This window comes from Bos javanicus, chromosome 12 (genome assembly GCF_032452875.1).
Source record: "Bos javanicus breed banteng chromosome 12, ARS-OSU_banteng_1.0, whole genome shotgun sequence".
In the NCBI taxonomy this organism is placed as follows: domain Eukaryota; kingdom Metazoa; phylum Chordata; class Mammalia; order Artiodactyla; family Bovidae; genus Bos; species Bos javanicus.
The window spans coordinates 19,478,176-19,501,640 of NC_083879.1; the positions used below are offsets into that span (position 1 = coordinate 19,478,176).

Below are 23,465 nucleotides of genomic sequence, written 5' to 3' on the forward strand. Positions count from 1 at the left end.
GGCTCCTCCATCCATGGGATTTTCCAGGCAAGAATACTGGAGTGGGTTGCCATTTCCTTTTCCAGAGGATCTTCCCAACCCAGGGATCGAACCCGGGTCTCCGGCATTGTAGGCAGATGCTTTTCCTGTCTGAGCCTCCAGGGAAGTCTACTTTTTAAGAAAGGATCTATTTATTTGGCCACACGGGGTCTTAGTTGCGGCACTCGGACTTAGTAGTTGTGGTGGTCCATACGCTGAGTCGCCTGCAGCACATGGGATCTTAGTTCCCTGATAAGGGATTCAACCTGTGTCCCTGCATTAAAAGACAGATGTTTAGCCACTGGACCGCCTGGGAAGTCCCTAGAGGCTCTTTCATTTGACTCCTTTGTCCCTTTCACATACCCACACCATCATGCAGTTTGTTTTATTTTGTTGTGTGTGTGTTGTTTTCTTTTTAATCTTTCGGCAATGCCACATGGCCTGCGGCATCTCAGTTCTCTGGCCAGGGACTGAACATGGGCCCCCTGTGTTGCAAGCCCAAAGTCTTAACCACTGGACCACCAGTGAAGTCCCAGGTTTGTTTTGACACTTTACTTTCCAGCCCTACAACATGCTCCAGGTTCACCTTGTATAGCTCTTGCTTGAGTCCAAGAATCAGCCATTTCTCTGAGGAGCCCTACTTCTTATTGAAGAATGCTACATACATACTATAGACCAAGACCTAGGCACTCGATATGCTCACCATCACTGGACTGTTGTGGCTCCCAGGCCTCCTTAGCTGGCAGCAAGAAACATATGGGAAGATTCTTTTAATCTTACAAAGCACATTAAAAAAAAAAAAAGAAACTGGAGCAATTTAGGCTTCCCTGGCCATTCAGTCTCAGGCTCTTTTGCTGACTTTCCCTGCCAGTTCCTTTGTGGCAGTCCAAATCGGTCTGTCCTGCCTCCCCTCTTTGCCTACCCCTGCTCTTCTCTCTGCTGCAGTGAGCTGACCCCTGAAGGCTGCATTTCCTTGGCTCCTAGCTCAGCCAGCTTCTGCCTGCTGCAAGTGGAGGGCAGCACCTCTGGCAGCAAAGGTACATCCTCTAGGGCCCCAGCTCCTGCTGGACAGGCCCACTGTGATGCTCTGTCTTCTAGACCCCGCTGCCATCATCTCAGTACTTTGTCTCTCCTGCCCAGAGGTGTCAATGTCTTCAGACTGCGGTCTCTCTGTTGCCCTCTCCCCGACCACTGTGGGCTTCTCAGCTTCTTCTATCATGCATGAAACCATTTCTCTGAATAAATTTTTTCTGTTTAAAAAACACAGTGCTGGGACGTCTCTGGCAGTCCAGTGGTTAAGACTTCCACTGCAGGGGGCACGGATTCTATCCCTGGTTGGGGAACTAAGATCCCACATGCCCTGTGGTGCCATCAAAATAAATAAATATGCATTAGAATAGAATACACGGTGCTTTCTACTTAATCTATTTGGACCCTGAGACAGATACACATGTAATTTTTTTTTGTAAAGTGGCCCCAAGGAGGGGGCTTCCCTTCGCTGGTGGTCCAGTGGTTAAGAATCTGTCTTGCGATGCAGGGGACACTGGTTCAATCTCTGGTCCAGGAAAATTCCACATGCCATGGGCGCAACTAAGCCCATGCCTCACAAGTACTGAAACCGGCGTGCCCTCGATCCTGTGTTCCATGGCAAAAGAAGCCATCGCAATGAGAAGCCCAAGCACCTCACCTAGAGAGTAGCCGCCATCTGCTGCAACTAGAGAAAGTCAGGGCACAGCAGGAAAGACCCAGCACAGCCAAAGATAAAAATAAATATATATATATATAAATAAATTCTTAAAAAAATAAAGTGGCCCCAAGGAATGAGAGTGGGGTTTGGGAGAGAGTGGCTGTCAAGCCAGTCACTGCTGTGGACAACTGGGAGTTGGCCCCGCTGGGGAAGCCGACTTGCTAGGGAGAATGGACCTCAGAACTGTCAGGCTGCCTCCAGAGGCTCCAAGTTTGCCTAAAGATGGGTAACTCCTTGTACCTCCAAGTTTTCACACAGATCTGGTTGGCTCAGTGGGTCCCCACAGGCATGCCATGGGTGGTGGCAGTCCTCACCTCCATCCCCATAGAAATCCAAAGATTCAACTGGCAGCCGAGGGGAGGGGCTGTTGGGACCTATGTGCCTGACTGTTTGCCGCAGAAATGACTGAAGTTTATAAGAAAGCATGGGCCACGAGGATTTGAGGCAGGCACAGAGGTCTCTAATAGATTTTTCGCAGGTTCTGTTCCTCATGCTCTGCTCAAGGCCTTCTTTTCCTCTCATTCTTCACCCTTCTTGAGCAATCTCACACAAACTATCTACACTGATGTAGATGGATCCGAGTTTGATTTGTGCTTTAACAATAATTATTAGAACCACTGACTTACTTTACTTTTGCTGCTGCAAAATTCCCTTTGCAGACAAGAAGGATACTCTGAGATACTTCGCCTATCTAATTACAAAAGCTTTCTGTTGAACTTACACTGGAACTAGATCAGTAAGGACTACTCAGCAGATATTCATGACGAAGCTGGTAAACAAATTCAACCTTCTAGAAAAACCATGGTGTTGATAATTTTAAGTGAAGCACATTCTTTACCACAAATATCTTAACAAATGCAGTAAATATGCATGGTTTCAAGATTACAAGTCAACAGTCCTTAGAGGAGAATTGTTAAAATTAAACTCTGACTATGACATGAATGTTATATTAAATAACCAGAAATATTAAATAATTACATCATGGTTAGCTACAGAACGAAGAGTCCCCTGGACAGCAAGGAGATCAAACCAGCCAATCCTAAAGGAAATCAACCCTGAATATTCACTGGGAGGACTGATGCTGAAGATGAAGCTCCAATACTTTGACCACCTGACGCAAAGAACCGACTCATTGGAAAAGACCCTGATGCTGGGAAAGATTGAAAACAAGAGGGGGAAGGGGGTGACAGAGGATGGGATGGTTGGATGCCATCACTGACTCAACGATCATGAGTTTGAACAAACTCTGGGGTACAGTGAAGGATAGGGAAACCTGGTGTCCTGCAGTTCATGGGGTGGCAGAGAGTCAGACATGAGACTGAGTGAATGAACACCACCACCACAATGTATAAATTCTGTGACATCAACAACCAAAAGGTGGTGGGATGAAGATGGAAAGGAGCAGAGTTTTTTTAAATGTTGTTGGAGTTAAACTGGCATAAATTCAAATTAAAGTGTTATAACTTCAGGACGTCAAATGTAATCTCCATGGCAACTATAAAGCAAATAGCTGAAAAATATACACAAAAGAAATGAGAAAGGAGTTTAAATGTTTCCATTTAAGAAAAAACTAAATACCAAAGAAAACAGCAATGCAGAAAATGAGGGGCATATAAGGCATAGAGAAGATAAATAGTGAAAGTAAAGAAGACTGAAGAAAGTCCGCTTTTCCACAGCCCTCGCCTTGTAGCCACCTCACTTGTGTGTGCACCTGACTAGACCCTGGGCACTGAGTTTCTCACAAAAAGAAATTACAGTGTGTCCAAGGGCAGATAAGGAAGGTTGGGATGAGCCCTCTGATACAACTCCAGTTCTCAGCATAGAGTCTGACACACAGGTGACTGCAAAATAGTTTGCATCAATGCTTCTTTCTTAACATTTACTTGTAAAACTTGGAAGCCATGACTCCCCTGGTGGTCCAGTGGTTGGGACTTCGCCTTCTGAGGCAGGGGGTGCAGGTTTGATCCCTGGTCTGGAACTAAGATCACACATGGGCCAAAAAACCAAAACATAAGACAGAAGCAATATTGTAACAAATTCAAGTGAAGCATTAGTCACTCAGTCCTGTCCAACTCTTTGAGACCCCATGGACTGTAGTCTGCCAGGCTCCTCTGTCTATCAGATTCTCCAGGCAAGAATACTGGAGTGGGTTGCCATGTCCTTCTCCAGAAGATCTTCCCAGCCCAGCAACTGAACCCAGGTCTCCCACACTGCAGGCAGGTTCTTTACCATTTGAGCTACCTGGGAAGCCCTAACAAATTCAATAAAGGCTTAAAAAACATGGCAGCCATGCACATTTACAGCGCCCATTCAGCCTCTGATGACAAGAACCGACAGCTTAAGTTTCCTGCCCTTTCTTTGCACCTTATATTCCTCTTAGCCTAATTTCTTTGGTTTTGATCCTACTTTTTTTTTTTTTTATGAAATCTGACATGAAGTCTTCTAATATTCAACATTAAAGTTTAAGTTTAGGGAACCTCCCTGGCAGTCCAGTGGTTAAGACTCCACGTTCCCAATGCAGGTGAGCCCGAGACTTAAAATAAATCAGTTTAAGTTATAATATACTACATAGGTAATTTTCTATTTGGTTTGAAGTATTAAAAACTGACTTACTTAAAAAAAATTTTTATCAGGGAAATTTCAAACATATCCAAATATTTTTTAAATTTTAAAGGGAGAGAGAATAAAGCAGTGAATTCCCCTAAACATCTATTATCTAGCTTCAGCAATTATTAATTCACAGCTAGTCTTCAACTATACCTTCACCAACTTATCTCTACCACCAGATTATTTTTAAGTCAATCCAAGATGATATGTCATTTTATCCATAAATATTTCAGTGTGTCTGCTATGGTGCTAGGGGTAAAGAACTCACCTGCCAATGCAGGAAACCTAAAAGATGTGGATTCAATCCCTGGGGCAGGAAGATCCCCTGGAGAAGGGCATGGTAACCCACTCCAGTACCGCCTGGAGAATCCCATGGAGGGAGAAATTCCAAGGGCTACAGTCCACAGGGTCACAAAGAGTCAGATACGACTGCAGCAACTTAACACACAAACACACACACGCTTGCTTGTATCCATTTATAACAAGCTACCCCAAAACATAGTCGCTTACAACAACAATGTATTTGCTCTTACTTTTGCAGTTTAGGCTGAGCTCAGCTGTGTGATTCTTCTGTTTCCCCCAAGTGATTCATACAGGCAAGGGCATCAAGTAGCTTGAGTGTGGTGGGCAGGTCTAACCTAAGATGCCTCACTGTCAGGGGACTTGGTGCTGGCTGTCAGCTGGGATTCTCTCTCCATGTAACCGCTTACCTTTCAAAACTTTGGCTTCCTTCTGTGGCAATGGCAGCATTTTAAGAGGGTGTAAGGTGGGGGAGGTTTCCAGGTGCCGCTACTGCTAAAGAACCTGCCTGCTAATGCCAGAGACTTAAGAGACATGGGTTCGATCCCTGGGTTGGGGAAGATCCCCAGGAGGAGGGCATGGCAAAGCATTCAAGTATTCTTGCCTTGAGAGTCCCATGGACAGAGGAGCCTGGTGGGCTACAGTCCATGGGGTCGCACAGAGTTGGACACGACTGAAGCAACTTAGCATAGCACTTTTTTCCCCAATTATTATTATTTTATTGAGTTTAGGACCTCGTTTATACAAGGAGAGATAACTTTTAAGGCTCTGGGGGAATGTTCTTACTCCAGAGAAGACTTGGTGTTTTGGCGCTTTTTGGTTTTTGGCCTCACCATGCAGCATGTGGGATCTTATTTACCCAACCAGGGATCAACCTTGTGCCCCCCGAAGTGGAAGTGCACAGGACCACTGGGGAAGCCCCACCAGGTTTTTCAATCTACCAGTGTCTACAAGACAAAACCTCTAGTTTTTGAAACAGAACCACAATTACACGGTCAAATCTTAAAAAAAAAAAAGTTAAATGATATAGTATAATTCTTTATTGATTTGCAGGGGTTTCCCTGATGGCTCAAGCAGTAAACAGTCCATCTGTAATTCAGGCAATTCAGGTTCGATCTCTGGGTTGGGAAGATCCCCTGGAGGAAGATATGCAACCCACTCCAGTATTCTTGCCTGGAGAATCCCATGGACAAAGGAGTCTGGTAGGCTACAGTTCATGGGGTCGCAAAGAGTTGGACACGACTGACACACACACGTTGATCTGTAACTTCAGAATTATGAAACAAAAATGCTATTATTACAAATATAACAGTGTTCTGGGATATTTTTTCTTAGTAGATATTATTAATGAGGATTTGGAACTTAAATAGGAAAACAACGATGTAAATCTCTAAGATTTTAATTCTAATATGGCTAACTGGCTCCTTGAAAAAGCAGCTAAAAAAAAAAATGTAAATGTTCCATGATTGAAAGAATAAGGGAGCCTCTTCTGGGAAATTACATACTTAGTTCACTGCAATTTGCTTTCTAATTCGCTGAAAAATAATGCAAGTGAACTATTAGAATGTCTATTCATGTTGCAATTTTTGAGAGTTTAGGGAGACAATGAGAAATGAACTGGGGCGGGATCCCCAGCCTCCTCAACAAAGCTCCTAAACGGGCCTTTGTGAGACGCCACGGCAGCTGCAGGCCACAAGGACTGCCAGTCTGCAAGTGACCCACAAATCCCACATGCCAGGAAGTTGGCCAGGTGCAGGCTCTGCCCAACTAACAGGGCCCCCTTCAACGTCACTTTTAATTGTAGAGTCACTCTATTAACAATTGAGGGCATGATTACATAATTGGTTTTATTAACAGCCCAAAGGATTCAAAACTAATTTGCAAAAAAATAGAGAATTTACCAAAAAAGAAAAAAAAGTCCAAGGCAACTACGAGCTCTTCTCAGAGGGCAAGAATTCAAGGAACTTGAGAGGCAGCATTGAACAGCCCAAGTCATAATGGTTAAGAGCTCTGGCTTCTAGAGTCAAGGGCAGCTTGGCTCCCTTGTTACTGTATGGCCTTAAATAAGTTACTTAATGTCTCTGAGCTTTAACTTCCTCACATTTTTGCTTTGAGGGTTATATGAGACAACATGTATAAAGTACTTAATGGCCAGCCTGGCACTTTGAAGCATGAGATACATAATAGCTCCTATTGTGGGGCATGTAATATCACTCATATTCCCATATCCAATCAAAGGTGCTCAGCACGATGCAGATGGTCAGTTAATGAACTGACTGAATGTGATTGTGCTAAAAGATGCACATTATTTGCTGATCAGCACCATTTCTTTCTTAGAAAATCTGTTCCTCCCTTAACTCATCTGGTCTCACTGTTGCTATTCGGCCAAAACTGATTCACACACAGGGGATACCAGCCTCAGGCTTAGCCCATCAGATGGTATTGGGCCCTGGAACGGTGATGTCCTGAAGACTGGAAGTTGGCAGACCACAACTCTCCAGTCAAATCCAGCTCACTGCCCCTGACTTTGTAAATAAAATTTATCAGCACACGGCCACACACATTCACTTAGGTATTGTCCATGGTTGCTTCTGCGCTACAGACGTGGAGTTGAGTTAAATAGTTGTAACAGAAGCAACAGGATCTGCAAAGTCTGATTATTTAACCACCTGGCCCTTTAGAGTAAAAGCTGGCCTATTCATGGAGTAGACCAACAACTGGCAACTATTTTTTTTTTTTGCCATTTGTATGTCACAAGGTAAGCAGGAAGAAGGCTCACCTGCAGAGATAAGAGGGAGACTGGTTTAAACATTTCTGTGGGCATTTACCCACAGAAAGCGAGACAGCAGAGAAGGGAGTGGCAGAGACAGAGGCTCGGGGAGGACTGGAGGGTTCGCTTCCAAGGGCTGCTCTGGAGGTTGTTGAGTAGCACCAGCTGTGGCCTAGGTTCCTCGTGTGGACTGACCCTCCAGCCCCCACTCCCCGGGAACTCCTGAGTGTCCTCGGGAGACAGCAGCTGGCTTCCCCTGGGGCGAGTGACCTAAAACAGTGTCTTTTATGATCTAACTTCAGAAGCCACACACATAGACCGCTGTTTCCACGATCCTGTTCGTTCCTTACACGTCAGGCCTGGTTGGTGTAGGAGGACCGTGCACCAGGACGGGAATATAGGGAGGGGAGACTTACTGGGACCACCTGCTGACCTTCCACCAGTTGAGGCCCCTCTGAATTCTCTGGGATTCAGTGAGACTCTGCTTATCTTATAACAACTGTCTCCCTCCTTTTCACTGGAGATGACAAGTACATTTCTATATCCTTGCAACAAATCAGTCCTAAGAAAGCAATGAAGAGCGGAAAATGACATATTATTTGTCCCATCACCTCTTGTCAAATGAAGGGGTCCCTGAGGTCTTGGGCTTCCAGGGCCCTTCTTGGTAGCCTGTCTCTTTCTGGTGTGCGACACTCCAGCCTAGCTCCTACTCATTTATGCAACATGAGTGACTGTCAGGCCCTGGGATGCGGCCACAGACAAAACAGAAAAAGACCCCATGCCCTGGAGCTGAGATTCCAGTATGGGGAGACAGACAGTAAAGAAACAGAGAACATAGCCAGCGGAGATAAACATTATAAACATAATTAAAATGTGTGTGTGAGAGAGATTTTATAAAGGGTGGCTGAGCAAAGACCTAAGTGAAGAGAACGAGTGAGCCATGAGAACGTAGCAGGAAAGGGAATCTGAGAGATTTGCTGGGAAGCTAAGAGGCGGGCGGTAGGAGCAGGATGTGGGATCACAGGATGAGAACATGTCCAGTAGCCAAGGAGCGGGCTTCCCGGGTGGCACTAGTGGTAAAGAGCCTGCCTGCCAAAGCAGGAGATGTAAGAGATGCAGGTTCCATCCCTGGGTCGGGAAGATCCTCTGGAGGAGGAAATGGCAACCCACTCCAGTATTCTTGCCTGGAGAATTCCATGGACAGAGGAGCCTGGCGGGCTACAGTCCACGGGGTCGCTTCAGTCCACGGACACGACTGAAGTGACATAGCACACGCATCTCATGATTCAGGGATACGGGAGCGAAAGGGATGAAATCTGGAGGCCACCCGACCCAGCAATTGAACCCGGGTCTCCCGCTTTGTAGACAGATGCTTTACCATCTGAACCACCAGGGAAGTCCCCCTACAGAGCTGGGACCCTACAGATGGAAGCAGGTTGAGGATGTGATGGACAGCTGAATTCATACGACTGCGTCCAGCATTCTCAGTGGACTGTGAGCTGAGTGATGGGCCACTGGGGTTCAGGAGGTTTGAGGAGAAAGAGAAAGATGATGAATGAATTTCAGAAAACAAACCACCAGGGCAGTGCTTCTGAACATTTGATGCAGAAATGAATCACCTGGGGACATTGTTAAAGTGCTGCTGCTGCTGCTAAGTCGCTTCAGTCGTGTCCGACCCTGTGCGACCCCATAGACGGCAGCCCACCAGGCTCCCCTGTCCCTGGGATTCTCCAGGCAAGAACACTGGAGTGGGTTGCCATTTCCTTCTCCAATGCATGAAACCGAAAAGTGAAAGGTGAAGTCGCTCAGTCGTGTCCGACTCCCAGCGACCCCATGGACTGCAGCCTACCAGGCTCCTCCGTCTGTGGGATTTTCCAGGCAAGAGTACTGGAGTGGGGTGCCATTGCCTTCTCCTGTTAAAGTTTAGATCATCCTAATTCAGGAGGTCTGGGTGGGGCCTGAGCTTCTGCATGTGCAAAAGTGATGTCTGTGCTGTTGATCCAGGAAGGGAAATAGATCGGACTTGTGGGCAGTGTGATGGGGTCTGTGGCCAGGAATTAAAGTGAGAACACTCACCCCAGCTAGTGTTCTCTTCTGGCTGCTTGGCTACAGGGATAGAGCAGGGGATAGCCGAGCATTAGTGGTATTTATGAGGAAGTGCTCTTAAAAAATATGCCATTTACCCAAAGCTGAGTCAGGAAGGACATGAAAAACTAAGCTATGATGGGGATGAAAAAATGGTAAGGCCAGTGTCAGGGGCCTTGATGACGTCAGAGAATCGCTGGGATGGGAGCATTAGAACTAATAAGCGAGAAGGAGAGGAAAAGGTGCCCAAGAAGCGGGGGCTTCAAATCGAGACTTACATTTGACGACAAGGTCCACCAGGGTGGAAAGTTATAGACCACTCGAGGTAAGGAGGTCAGGAACATAGAGGCCAAAGTTCCCTAAATAGTGACGGAAGGGGTTGGTGAAGATGAAGATGGTGAGTTCAGTACTCAAGTTCTTAAGGAACAAGGAGGCTGAACGTGAAGGCAACTGGAGGGCGCCAGGGGTTTAGTCTGGTGGCATGGACTCTGAAGGAACTTGTGCCAGCAGCTGGCCAGGGACACAATACAGACATAATTCCCTCTCCTAAGCGTGATGAGAACCATGAAGGATTTTAGACCAGTTTGTTGTTGTTTAGTGGCCAACTTGTGTTTGACTCTTTGTGACCCCATAGGCTGCAGTGTACCAGGCTTTCTGTCCTTCACTATCTCCCAGAGTTTGCTCAAACTCGTGTCCATCGAGTCAGTGATGCCATCCAACTCTCTCATCCTCTGTTGCCCCCTTCTCCTCCTGCCCTCAATCTTTCCCAGCATCAAGGTCTTTTACATTGAGTCAGCTCTTCACATCAGGCAGCCAAAGTACTGGAGTTTCAAGTGCTATATAGACCAAATGTTTGTGTCCCCCCTAGATTCATATGTGGAAATCCTAACCCTTAATGTGGCAGTATTCAGGACTGGGGCCCTCAGAAGGTGATGAGGCTTCACTCTCATGAATGGGATTGTTGTTGTTTAGTTGCCAAGTCGTGTCCGACTTTTTGTGATCCCATGGACTGTAGCCCGCCAGATTCCTCTGTCCATGAGATTTCCCAGGCAAGAATACTGGAATGGGTCGCCATTCCATTCTCCACGGGATCTTCCTGACCCAGGTATCGAACCCGAATTTCCTGCATCGGCAGGCAGGTTCTTTACCACTGAGTCACCTGAAACATCCTAAACGGGATTGGAGCCCTTATAAAAGAGCTCCCTTGGCCTTTCCACACATGAGAGTAAGAGAAAAGACAGAGGGTAAGAGAAAAGGGAGTGGGCCTTTACTAGACACAGAATCTGTGTCTAGGCACCTTGTTCTTGAATTTCTCAGTCTTGAGAACTGTCAGAAATAATTTTTTTGTTTATAAGTGACCCAGTCTATGGTATTTTGTTACAGTGGCCTGACCAGACTAACAGAGCAAAGAAAGTGACATGATCCAAATGAGATTTTGCATAGCTCAGTTTTTAAAGAATCTACCTGCAATGCAGGAGACCCCAGTTCGATTCCTGGGTCGGGAAGATCCACTGGAGAAGGGATAGGCTACCCACTCCAGTATTCTTGGGTTTTCCTTGTGGCTCAGCTGGTAAAGAATCTGCCCACAATGTGGGAGACCTGGGTTCGATCCCTGGGTTGTGGGAAGATCCCCTGGAGAATGGAAAGGCTACACGCTCCAGTATTCTGGCCTGGAGAATACCATGGACAGTATACTCCATGGGGTCTCAAAGAGTCGGACACGACTGAGTGATTTTCACACAAAGACTTCTCGGACTGCTATACAGAGAAAAGACTGGAAGGAGGTTCAGTTTGTCAAAGAGTGGACTCCAGGAGCTTCAGCTTCACCAAAAACTTATGAAAATGCACATTCTTGGGCCCCTGAATCAGAAACTCTAGGGTTGGGAGCCCTGCAACCTGAGTTTTAATGTAAACTCTCCCAGTGATTAGATGTCAGTTGAAATCAGACTAAAGAACATGGTGATTTGATTAGGGCAGTGGAGAGAGAGAGGATGGAGCCGTATTTTGGTAGAGGAAGGACCAGGACAGAGTATGGGATGTGTGTTTGAGGGGCAGGTTTCTGGGAGAAAGGAAAGCATAGATGGAGTCTTATGCACAAGAAAGGCAAGGGTGGAGAAGCCAGTTTGCTGGTGAGATCAAAAGTTCAGGTCTGCCCGTGATACAGGGCAAACGTGTTCTGGAGAGGTTTTGGTGGGAAGTAAAGTTGTGGGTAAAAACCACAGTAGTTCTCAGCAGGAAGTTGGAGATGCCTTCATGCAGGATTGCTGCACAGGGCCCCATGGGACGGGAGTCATGTGACGTGTCATCCGTGGCTCTCTAACAGTCTGGCTGCTGCTGCTGCAGGTGCTTAGTTGCTTCAGTCGTGTCCAACTCTTTGTGACTCCATGGACTGCAACCCGCCATGCTCCTCTGTCCATGGGGGTTCTCCAGGCAAGAATACTAGGGTGGGTTGCCATGCCCTCCTCCAGGAGATCTTTCTGACCCAGGGATCAAACTGGGGTCTCCTGCATTGCAGGAGATTCTTTACTGCTGAGCCACCAGGGAAGCTCCAACGGTCTGGCTAAGTGTCAGTATTTCACACTCATAGTTGGTGGCCTGATAGAGACAGCACTGAGTTTGGAATCCAGAGGAGTTAGGTCCCTGGGTTCTAGTCACTTTTCAGCAAGTTACCTCACCTCTGTGAGCTCCAGCCTCTACCTCCCTTCAATTGACATTTTGGTATCTACGTGTCAAGATTCCAAGGCACCAGGATTCTTCTGAAGACTTTCTGCTCTTCTGTTATGACCTTCAAGCACCTTCTAAGTGTCTTTGCTCTCCATGACACCCAATCACTTTTACTTAGATATTGATGGTGGCATGTTTGAACAAAAGCCTGGGGAGGGCCTCCGAGGCAGGTTGGCCTCCCTGAGTCCACTAACCTACAGAATAAATGCATAGTAAAGGATGGGGGGCAGGCAGGCTGTCTTGGCCCAGGAGTCTGTTTTCCAGGGGTTCACTGAGATGCAGTACCTCTTGCACACAGAGAGCATTAGGCTTGTGAACTCTGCTGTGGGCAGAAGAGATACTAAAGTTGTTTGGAGGCTGCGGCAGTTGATGATGCCAGTCTGTGACATGAGAGTCTAGCAGAGTTAGAAAGGAGCCTGTGTTCCTTGCTTTACAAACACAAAAAGCCAGGGCTTTGTCCACAAGACCACATTGGGACTGGTGAGTGTAACAGAGAGAAACAGAATTCCAGCCTCCCAGCTGCTCCTCTCTTCGCTCCTATACTTTAAAAAAAAAAAAAAAATTTGTTTATTTATTTGACTGTATTGGGTCTTAGTTGGATCACTCGGGATCTTCCTTGCTTCATGATAGATCTTTCTTTGCAGCCCACAGACTCTCTAGTTACGGTGCACGGGCTTAGTTGCTCCCAAGGCACGTGGGACGTGGGATCTTAGTTCCACAACCAGGGATTGAACCTCCGTCCCCTGCACTGCAAGGCCGATTCTTAACCACCGAACCACCGGGGAAGTCCCACTCCTATACTCTTAAAAAAAGAACTGACCCAAGACCAGACAACAAAAAGTCCAGAAAGAACTGACATCTTTTGCATGAGCATGGCCTTCATTAAAGAGTGTTTTCTGAATATGGGCTTGGTGTCAGTTCTCCCGTGAGCGCTGCTCTGCTGGATCACAATGGTCCTGTAGGCAGATACCGTCAAGGTTCAGGGCTCCGTGGTATGCGTGCTTTGGGCTCCCAACTGTTGGCAGGATGGATGGGTGGGTGGGTGAACGAACAATTGCCCGAAGGAGCTGGAGAATATCACCTGGACAGACTCGGAGTACAAATTCAGTGTCAAGGAACATCATGTTACACTGGTTATTTTTTCTGGCACGGGAGACTATGTCTCAGAGGAAAAACCCTGCTGTTGCCCAGCAGTGTAGACATCAGCCATCAATTACATGCAGTCACTACTGCTGTTTTTTAATGTGTCCTGACTCCTTCAGTGGAGGCAATAAACAGTTAAAACATTTGCTCCTACACTGTCCTGAACACTCGTTTGGAGTGGCTGTGAAAATCAACCATCTGAGGATAAAAGAAGGAAAAGGAATTAACCTCCAATGACTTCACTTTCAGAATGAGTCAGGGCAGCTTAAAAAAAAAAAAAAATCACCACTGGAGAGGTAGAGAGAGAGGCAGAGACACAGGGCTTCAGAAGCAACAGCAAGCTCCAAGGAGAAAAGAACAGTGTTAATAAAGGCTGTTTTGGTTCTCTTGTCCCTGGGGTCTTTTGGTGGGTCCATGATTAGGTCTGCAAGTCACCTGGCTCCCTTTGGAGAACCGAACACTTGGCGCTTCTTGGGCCACAAAGATGTTTTGCTGCTTTTGGAGTCGGGAAGAGATGGGTTCTAGTCCGCTGGCTGCGTGACTTTCGGCCAGTTACTTAACCTCTCTGAGCATTAACTTAGCTGTGAGACAGGTTTGTCCAGAGTAAGGGATATAGCACACGGGGCATCAGTGCGCGCTCATCGAAGGGCTGGAAAGTGAGGGGGTTCCCGGTTCCCGGAGTTACTGAGAGCAAACTGCGCGGGGAGGAAGGGGGACGCGCCTTCCGCGAGGCCTCAGAGCCACCTTGCCTCGCTCGAGGGGCCAGTCCAGGCTCGAGCTCTGAAGACAGCGCGCCCCCTAGAGGCCGTCCTCCGGAACAGGTTTCTTCCTGCACAGGGCGAAATAGAAACCTTAGGGGCACCCCTGGCCAAAGGCACAGGGTGAAGAGGGGCCGCCCAAAGCTGTCAAAGCCTTTTTCTGTGTTTTCCGAGGGCTTCGAGCGGATTCTTTCGACGGTACCAGGCTGCATCCCCCGGCTGCCGAGCTGACCACAGTCGGGTAAACTGAAAGAAATACTTGGTTTGTTCAAGAAGGAAAGACTCAAGTAATATTTACCGAGCATTTACTCTGTTCCAGTGTGGGAACTGGGTGCTCTTCACTTAGCCTTATCTTGTTTAAACTTCTCAGCAGCCCTGCGAGGGAAGGTTTATCCTCTGTTTTTCGGGTGAGGTAATTGAAGCACCCTAAAAGAAGGTATTTGCACAGTTGAAACATGCCGAAGTTGAGATTTGTGTTAATCTGTTGTTGTTGTTGAGTCGCTCAGTCATGTCCAACTGTTTATGAAACCACGGACAGTAGCCTACCAGGCTTCTCTGTCCATGGCATTCCCCAAACAAGAATACTGGAGTGGGTTGCCATTTCCTCCTCCAGGGGATCTTCCCAGGGATCGAACGTGTCTCCTGCATTGGCAGGTGGGTTCTTTACCACTGAGCCACCAGGGAGGCCATTTGTTAAGACTCCTATAACAAAAAACCCCAGACTGGGTGGTTTAAACAACAGAAATTTATCATCTCACAATTCTGGAGGACAGAAGTCTGAAATAAGATGGAGTTGGTTCTTCCTGAGAGGGCCCTGAGGGAGGGATCTTTTCCAGGCCTTTCTCTTTGGCTTGTAGATGACTGTCTTCATTCAGTATGCATGTCTGTCCCCCAATTTCCTCTTTTTTAAAAACACCAGTCATATTGGATTAGTAGTAGTTGTAGTGTTAGTCTATCAATCATGTCTGACTCTTTGGAACCCCATGGCCTGTAGCCCACCAAGCTCCTCTGTCCATGGAATTCTCCAAGCAAGAATACTAGAGTGGGTTTTCATTTCATTCTCCAGAGGATCTTCCCAACCCAGGGATCAAACATGGGTCTTTTGCATCGCAGTCAGATTCTTCACCATCTGAGCTACTGGGGAAGCCATATCCAGCAAAACTGTCCTTCAAAAAAGATAAAAGAATATATGGCAATATAAATAAAAACAAGAAAACAAACATATGAAATCTTAGATGTGAAAAATATATCAATAATAGTTGAAAAGAACACATCAGGTGGATGAATAACAGAATGGATAGGGCTGCAGAACAAATTAGCAACTTGGAAGACCAGGTGAAGGAAATCTTTCAGAAGGAAGGAGGAAAGAGATATAAAATATTTTAAATTTTATTTTACAAAGAGATATAAAATATTTTTTAAAAGCTAGGTTATTTGGAAGATAGAAGTAGAAATATTGAATACTATCATGTGACTGAGAAGAGTCCTAGAAAGACAGGAAAAATAAAATGAAGAGGAAGAAGTGTTCGAGGAGAAATTGAGATAATTTTTTGTAACTGATAAATGATGAAAGATTGAAAGAGTTATAGAGGAGAAATAATGAAAAAATTCCACACCAGGATATTTTACAGTAAAATTAAGAATTTCAAAGAAGCAGAGAAAATTCTAAAGTACGGCAGAGGGAAAGAGAATATCTCAAAAAGAGAAGTCAGATGGCATCAAATTTTTCAATAGCAACAACTGATTAAGAAAATAGTGGAGGGAATTCCCTGGTAGTCCAGTGGTGAGGACTCTGAGCTTCCACTGCAGCGGGCATGGTTTCAATCCCTGGTCAGGGAAAAGTCCCACATGCCCCCCAAAAAAAAGAGAGAGAGAGAGAGAAAATAGTGGAGTGGTATTTTCAAAATATAGAGGGGACAGAAATTAGAACCAGCCTCTTTCCTTTGTCCAATCTGCCACCAAAAGCAGCACATAATTAAAAAATATTCTCAGGCATTTAAGTCCCCAGAAAATTTATCACACAAAGACTACACTGGAAACTGTTTTGGACAAAGAGCTTAAAATAAGTGGGGAGAAAATCTTGTAGGTGCTGCAAGAGATACAGGTAAAATTTGTTTGACTTAAAAGAATAGCTGCTGCTGCTGCTGCTAAGTTGCTTCAGTCGTGTCCGACTCTGTGCGACCCCAGAGACAGCAGCCCACCAGGCTCTACCGTCCCTGGGATTCTCCAGGCAAGAACGCTGGAGTGGGTTGCCATTACCTTCTCTAATGCATGAAAGTGAAAAGTGAAAGTGAAGTCACTCAGTCGTGTCTGACTCTTCACGACCCCATGGACTGCAGCCCACCAGGCTCCTCCATCCATGGGATTTTCCAGGCAAGAGTACTGGAGTGGGGTGCCATTGCCTTCTCCGAAAAAAAGAATATATATTTCCCATAAACTGGCATTAAAGTGTAGGTAGTAACACTATGTAGATTTCCCAGGTGGTGCTAGTGGTAAAGAACCCTCCTGCCAATGTATCAGTGTAACCTGCAGGAGACACGAGTTCGGTCCCTGGGTGGGGAAGATCCCCTGGAGAAGGAAATGGCAACTCACTCCAATATTCTTGCCTGGGAAATCCCATGGACAGAGGAGCCTGGTGGGCTACAAGTCCACGAGGTCACAAAAGAGTCCAACACGACTGAAGCAAATTAGCATGCACACACAGAGTAACGTAATATAGGTCTGGGGTTAGAGATGAAGAGATATGAGTGTATAGTAAAGCCTTGCTTTTATTAGGGGTGTGAAAGTGTTAGTCGCTCAGTTGTGTCCAACTCTTTGCATTCCCGTGGACTGTAGCCCGCCAGGATCCTCTGTCCATGGGATTCTCTAGGCAAGAATTCTGGAATGGGTTGCCATTCCCTTCTCCAGGGGATTTTCCTGATCCAGAGATGGATCCTGGGTCTCCTACATGGCAGGCAGATTCTCTACCATCTGAGTCACCAGGGGGAATATATACTTATTAAAGAAAGGGTTAACAGGAAGTACAGAAAAAGTGAGTCAGACTGAAATAAAATACTAAGATCACAGAAGCAGGTCCAAATATATAAATAATTACACAAATATACATGAACTAAATTAATCAGTTTAAGAAAAAGACTGACTGACCATTGGATTTTTTAAAAAATCCAAGTATGTGCTGTTAACAAGAGATGAACCTAAAGCATAAGGAAAATGCAAAGGCTATATGTAAATGAATGCAAAAGGATATACCAGCAAAATACTAATCAAAATAAAGATGGTTTATCTACAGGAGTGTCTAACTCACTTTCATTTTCATAAAGGTCTGGAAGTTAGAACAGTATTTCCAAGTTAACTCTATGACTAGCATGCAGGTTGGCTTGCTTGGGAGTTAGTGTGCCAATTTGGTTGGAAGCTCCACTGACTGAAACCAAGGAATCCAGGGACTGAAAGACCAACGAGTTAAAGCGCAGTTAACTTAAGTCACAGTTGTTCAGTCGTGTCCGACTCTTTGCAATTCCAAGGACTGTGGCCCACCAGGCTCCTCTATGAAATTCTCCAGGCAGGAATACTGGAGTGGGTTGCTATTTCCTTCTCCAGGGAATCTTCGGGACCAAGGGATCGAACCTGGGTCTCCTGCGTTGCAGGTAGATTCTTTACCGTCTGAGCCACTTAGTAGATGGGAAAAGGAAAAAGGAAGGGCGTAAGTTGCTGGGATCCTCTTAGAGATGCAGGGAGAGCAAGTCACTTGGGAAGAAGTGACATCCAAAAGCCACGAAACCACAACCCTGAGAAAACAAGTATTAATCAGGGGGTACAACAGGGATAAGGCCCAAAATCCAAGTGGAAGAGAGCAGGCAAACGGAATCTTCACCGCTCATGGATCAAAACGCAATGTTTCAGGTATGTGCTTCTCGGCAAATACTCCTACCATCTGCTTTTGAAATGACGGAGCTGGTTTAAAAACGATATATGCCAGGCACTTCAAGGGCCCCACATTCTGTAGGCAAAAGTGAAGACAGAGTTGACAGAGCACATTTCTGTTTCACCTGACTGCATGGAAGACTGCATTTTTCCTCTAAAGGCGTGGCTGGGACTTCCGTGGTGGTCCAGTGGCTAAGTGCGCAAGTGCAGCGTTCCTGGGTTCCATCCCTGGCCAGAGAGAAGTCTGCCAGGAGAGGAACACCAAACTGTCATGGTATGAATTTGCAAAATTCGACAGCTTTAATGATATGGCCTTGGTCTTGAAATTCAGTGCACAGTAATTTTATGGTAAAGAAAAGGACATGAGAAAAAAAAAGGGCAATATGTTTTTCAAAATTTTTCCCTCTTCAATGACTAAGCAAATGTTCTTTAGAAAAATCTGATGTATTCTCATGCTTAGAAATTTTGCTATAGGGATAGCCACTGCTACTGTTTACATGAGACATTCCTTTTCTGATATCTAAGCTCTGAAGTATTTACTATGCTTAGATAAATCACATATTTTTCCTTGTGAGTACAGCCTGTTCAGGTTTATACATACCACTGGGTAATTCCCCAAGCACTGTTCCCAGCTTATTGCATGATGTTGGATGTATTTGTGGAAACTGATGTGAAAGTTCTTTGCTCTTCAAAATACTTGCTAAGCAGGCCAGTTAAAAGCATGCCTTTGAATCTGAAACTGAATTTGGCTTTGGTCAGTGGAGGCTCCAGGAAAACTGATAAAACAGAAGAGAAACTGGCTTGTTTTTCTAGAATGTGAATGGGGAGACCCAAGACTGAGGATGGGAAACATGGCATAATGATGACAGAATCTTAAAAAGAAAAGACATGATTAAAGGCAGCTGAAGATCTGGCCCTCCTGAGGCTTTGATTCAAGAAATATCCTAATATCTTTCTGTAATCTTCTGCCATGCTCTAAAAAGTCTACAACATCTAAACAGCCCATAATATTAGGGAAAAGTTACTCAACTGTCAACAGAGCCCAGAAGATGGTACAAAATATTTCTTCACTGTTCTCATCACATTGCTGTTCAGTCCTGCTCCATGACAAGGCCCAGAGCACATCTGCTTCGAGAAAGCATTGAATGAATGCTTTCATGAGTGGAGCCCCTGCCAGTTCTCTCAAAGGAGAGCTCTGTGGTTGCTCCCCTTGGTAAGTCAGTAAAAGATACCACCACTGATACAGTCTCTCCGATTCTATTGAGGATACTGGATCTCAGAGTGGCAGAAGTAATAGAAGCACTTAATCATCCAAGACAAACAGGATGCCTCTACTGTTAGGGGTGGGCTTCCCAGGTGGCTCAGTGGTAAGATACCTGCCTGCCAATGCAGTAGACGCAGGAGACGCAGGTTTGATCTCTGAGTCAGGAAGAGCTCCTGGAGTTGGAAATGGCAACCCACTCCAGTATTCTTGCCTGGAGAATTCCATGGACACAGGAGAGTGGAGGGTTATAGTCCATGGGGGTCACAGTTGGACATGACTGACTGAGCAACTGAGCACACAGCAGCACCGCTTTCCAGAATTAACATAAATTTTAATGTGACGAATCCTTACATGATCCCTGGAGATTACACATCTCCTATTTTCTTGCTTTCAGTTTAACTTGTCTGGAGACTCAGCAATAGTGTGAGTGAATCAGAATCACAGAGTTTTAGAAAGCATTTCATTTGGTCTCTAACCCAGGAGGAGCCATATTTATGAGGTCTCTGGGATAATCCTCTAGCCTCTGTATTAATTATATTTTCTTATTTCTGTATTCCTGATTCTTTCCTGGAGCCTTACTGTCAGAGGAGGGACTGCTTCACCCAGGGTTAGTTAATTCCTGGAGACAGCAAACAACTCACCCCAGGAGTCTGCCTTTCATTTGCAAGCCAACCAATCCAGAGCCCCACTTTCCCAACTGATTCTTACATTCATGTCAATCAATATTCCCTTGTCCTACTCACCCCAGGGCCAGGTACCAGACAGCTGGGACAGCCCCTATACCCTAGAGCCTGCTGAAATTCTTCACACTAGCCAATCCCCGATGGCTCAGTGGGTAAAGAATCCACCTGCAGTGCAAGAGACACAGGAGATGCAGGTTCGATCCCTGGGTCAGGAAGATTCTCTGGAGAAGGAAATTGGCAACCCACTCCAGTACTCTTGCTTGGAGAATCCCATGGACAGAGGAGCCTGGAGAGTCACACAGAGTTGGACACAACTGAGCGACTGAGCACACACAGCACATAATCCTGAGTGTGCTTACCCTGCCTTGCCCATGGGAACCACACGGGCTGATGCCCACACCTCCCCATGCTCCTTCTGCCTACCTGTGGGTCCCTGTGTGGCATGGCGTGCCCTCTCCTCTTCGGAACAGTAACAAACTATCTTTTTTTCACTGCCAGTAGTCCCCTGCTCACCATACCTGAATAAGGACAAAACTTACATCTTAAAAACACCGGTTAAAACAATTCCGGGGACCAGAAGTTCATTTCTTTGCAAGGCAGCAGTTTCAATAGTCAACTAAATAGGCAAGTTCTTTTCCATCTTAAATGGAAATTTGCTTCCCTCTACCTTCTAATAACTCTGCCTGCAGGACAACAGAAAACAAATTTACCCATTATTTAAAGAGATGAACCATCAGATATCTGAAACACATCTATGATTGTCTGCTGAAATACATGTGTGAGAATGACACATGTGACTCTAGATTTTGGGGGGCTTTATTTCTAGTCTCCTTCAAATGACTAGTATTTCACAAGTCATTTTGGTTTCAATAGCTCAGTGGATTAAATATAGTCTTCCAACATTACCAACATCCTCAATGACCATTCATTCATGGATGCATGGATTAATTAAGCAGCCGCTCAGCAGTCCGGTGGCCTTCACTGGCTTCTCCCTGTCCTTGATTTCAAGTGCAGTGTCTGCTGGAACTGGTCTACTCCGAGTGTGGCTCCCTGCTCACTTATTTCCATGGGCCTGGGGACCCGGTCTATAGTGGTGCCAGGCATGGCATCAACTAGACTTTCTGCATCTTTTAAGATGAATTGTCACGAAACACATTATATCCTGTACTTGAGTTGTGATTTTACTGTAGCCTTTTAGATTTTTTCAGTGTGAATGTAAAATCCCCTGTTCTCTAGTGCACAGAGCTTCCTCCAGAGTCACTTTTCTCTTATTTAAATTTTTTTTTTTCCCAAATAGCATGTTAATTGTAAAAAAAAAAAAAATTATCAGATAAATTTGCAGTGAAAGACTTAGTTCCCTGTAATCTTATTCCCATTTTGGTGTATAGTATATATTTTTTCCTATGCATAAGCCTTTGGGGTTTTGTTTTTTGGCCATGCCACACTTGAGGAATGTATTTTTGTTCCCTGACAGGATTGAACCCCAGGCCCCAGCAGTGAAAGAGCGAGGTCCCACCTACTGGACTGTGGATCATATTATACATACAATTGTAATTCATTCATAAATATGATACAAGAAATGATTCATTCATCAGTAATTCATCAGTATGGCTCTACGGGAAAAATTTTACTAGTACATCTTGGGTATTGTAGAGCCATACTTATGAATGAATTACAATTAGCAGAGTTCCTTGAGGGCACGGAATATTGCCTTTGAGTATTTATGAAACACAACACATAAATGATTCAATTTGAATGACTACATTGTAATGATTCCTATGGACTTACAGATTATGCATTTCAGCCAATACTGGGACAGTTTTTCCTTCAAATTTCTATAGAAATCTTGGATGGTATGTGATTCATTTATATTGCTAATTGTATCTAACATTGCTGTTTATATTGATTATTTCAATAATTTGGTCCTGGTTTTTTTAAAAGAACAAGTTGAAGGATATTCATATCCTGCTGCTGCTGGCTGCTGCTAAGTCCCTTCAGTCGTGTCTGACTCTGTGCGACCCCACAGACGGCAGCCCACCCAGGCTCTGCCGTCCCTGGGATTCTCCAGGCAAGAAAACTGGAGTGGGTTGCCATTTCCTTCTCCAATGCATGAAACTGAAAAGTGAAAGCGAAGTTGCTCAGTCGCGTCCGGCTCTTGGCGACCCCATGGACTGCAGCCTACCAGGCTCCTCCGTCCATGGGATTTTCCAGGCAAGAGTACTAGAGTGGGGTGCCACTGCCTTCTCCTATTCATATCCTACTGGATGACAATTAATTGATTCTATTTCCACCCATTCATGAGAACAGCCCATTTAGCTCCAAAGTATTTCTCTATCAGATTGCATAAATATTGCAAATTAATATAAGTGGTAGTTGATTACATTCCACTTATGAGTACTATGCCTCCCTTATGGCTCAGCTGGTAAAGAATCTTCCTGCAATGCGGGAGACCTGGGTTCGATTCTTGGGTTGGGAAGATCCCCTGGAGAAGGGAAAGGCTACCCAGTCCAGTATTCTGGCCTGGAAAATTCCATGGACTGTAGAGTCTGCTGCTGCTGCTGCTGCTAAGTCACTTCAGTCGTGAAGTGAGCCCACCAGGCTCCCCCGTCCCTGGGATTCTCCAGGCAAGAACACTGGAGTGGGTTGCCATTGCCTTCTCCAATGCATGAAAGTGAAAAGTGAAAGCGAAGTCGCTCAGTCATGTCCGACTCTTCTCGACCCCCTGGACTGCAGCCCACCAGGCTCCTCCATCCATGTGATTCTCCAGGGGTTGCAAAGAGTGGGACATGACTGAGCAACTTTCACTTTCACTATGAGTACTATGTACAGGAAAGTTCCCACAGTTTTGATTATAAATTTTCTTCTCACAGTATCTAGTGTTTTTACATTATCAAAAGAAATTATTAATTTAATGTAGCTTATCAAGAATAGTGTAAGACTGCACTCACATTTTCAGCTATGCTTTTGCTGGTCCATACCTAGACTTACATTAAGTAAATATGCAGTTAAAAGAAAAAATAAAGACGTGAGCAACACTATCATACATGTTTCTGATTTTGTTAATGATTTTTAAAAGCCTTAAAGTATATTTTGTATCATTCTTAAATGATAATAGCTTGTAATCCAAGTGGGAAATATATTCAAATAATCTCAACCAGTGAGCTGACAGCAGTTAAAAGCCAGTATCTTTTTCTGGTTTTTAATACTGTAAACTTATTTATGAGATGTTCATTGTTTCACATATATGCCATTACAAGTCCCTTGCAATGTTTAAATCACTGAAAAAATAACATGGATAATAAATCACTGACTAATTTTCAATGTGAGTATAAAAAGCTACATCAGTGTGAACAAGTGGATTTCTGTGAAAAACAGAATCAAGACAATGGACAGCTTCTTCAGCCAGGAACAAATGCAGGTTTTTTTGTGTGTTAAAATACAAGGA

General features: G+C 45.1%; 1 long non-coding RNA gene across 2 annotated transcripts in view; it reads right to left on the bottom strand.

Moving 5' to 3' along the window:
- LOC133258257 (uncharacterized) overlaps nt 1-22,763 on the bottom strand; it is a 39,201-nt gene extending 16,438 nt beyond the window's left edge. Inside the window, exons 1-2 of one of the 2 annotated variants that reach the window (XR_009739888.1) lie at nt 20,444-22,763; nt 13,830-15,318 (exon numbers count right to left, since the gene is read on the bottom strand). This is a non-coding gene — a long non-coding RNA (uncharacterized LOC133258257). Of the gene's footprint in view, nt 1-12,813; nt 15,319-20,443 lie in introns of those variants that run through there. The other variant, XR_009739887.1, reaches the window with a different exon arrangement.
- Between the last annotated feature and the right edge of the window lie 702 nt (nt 22,764-23,465).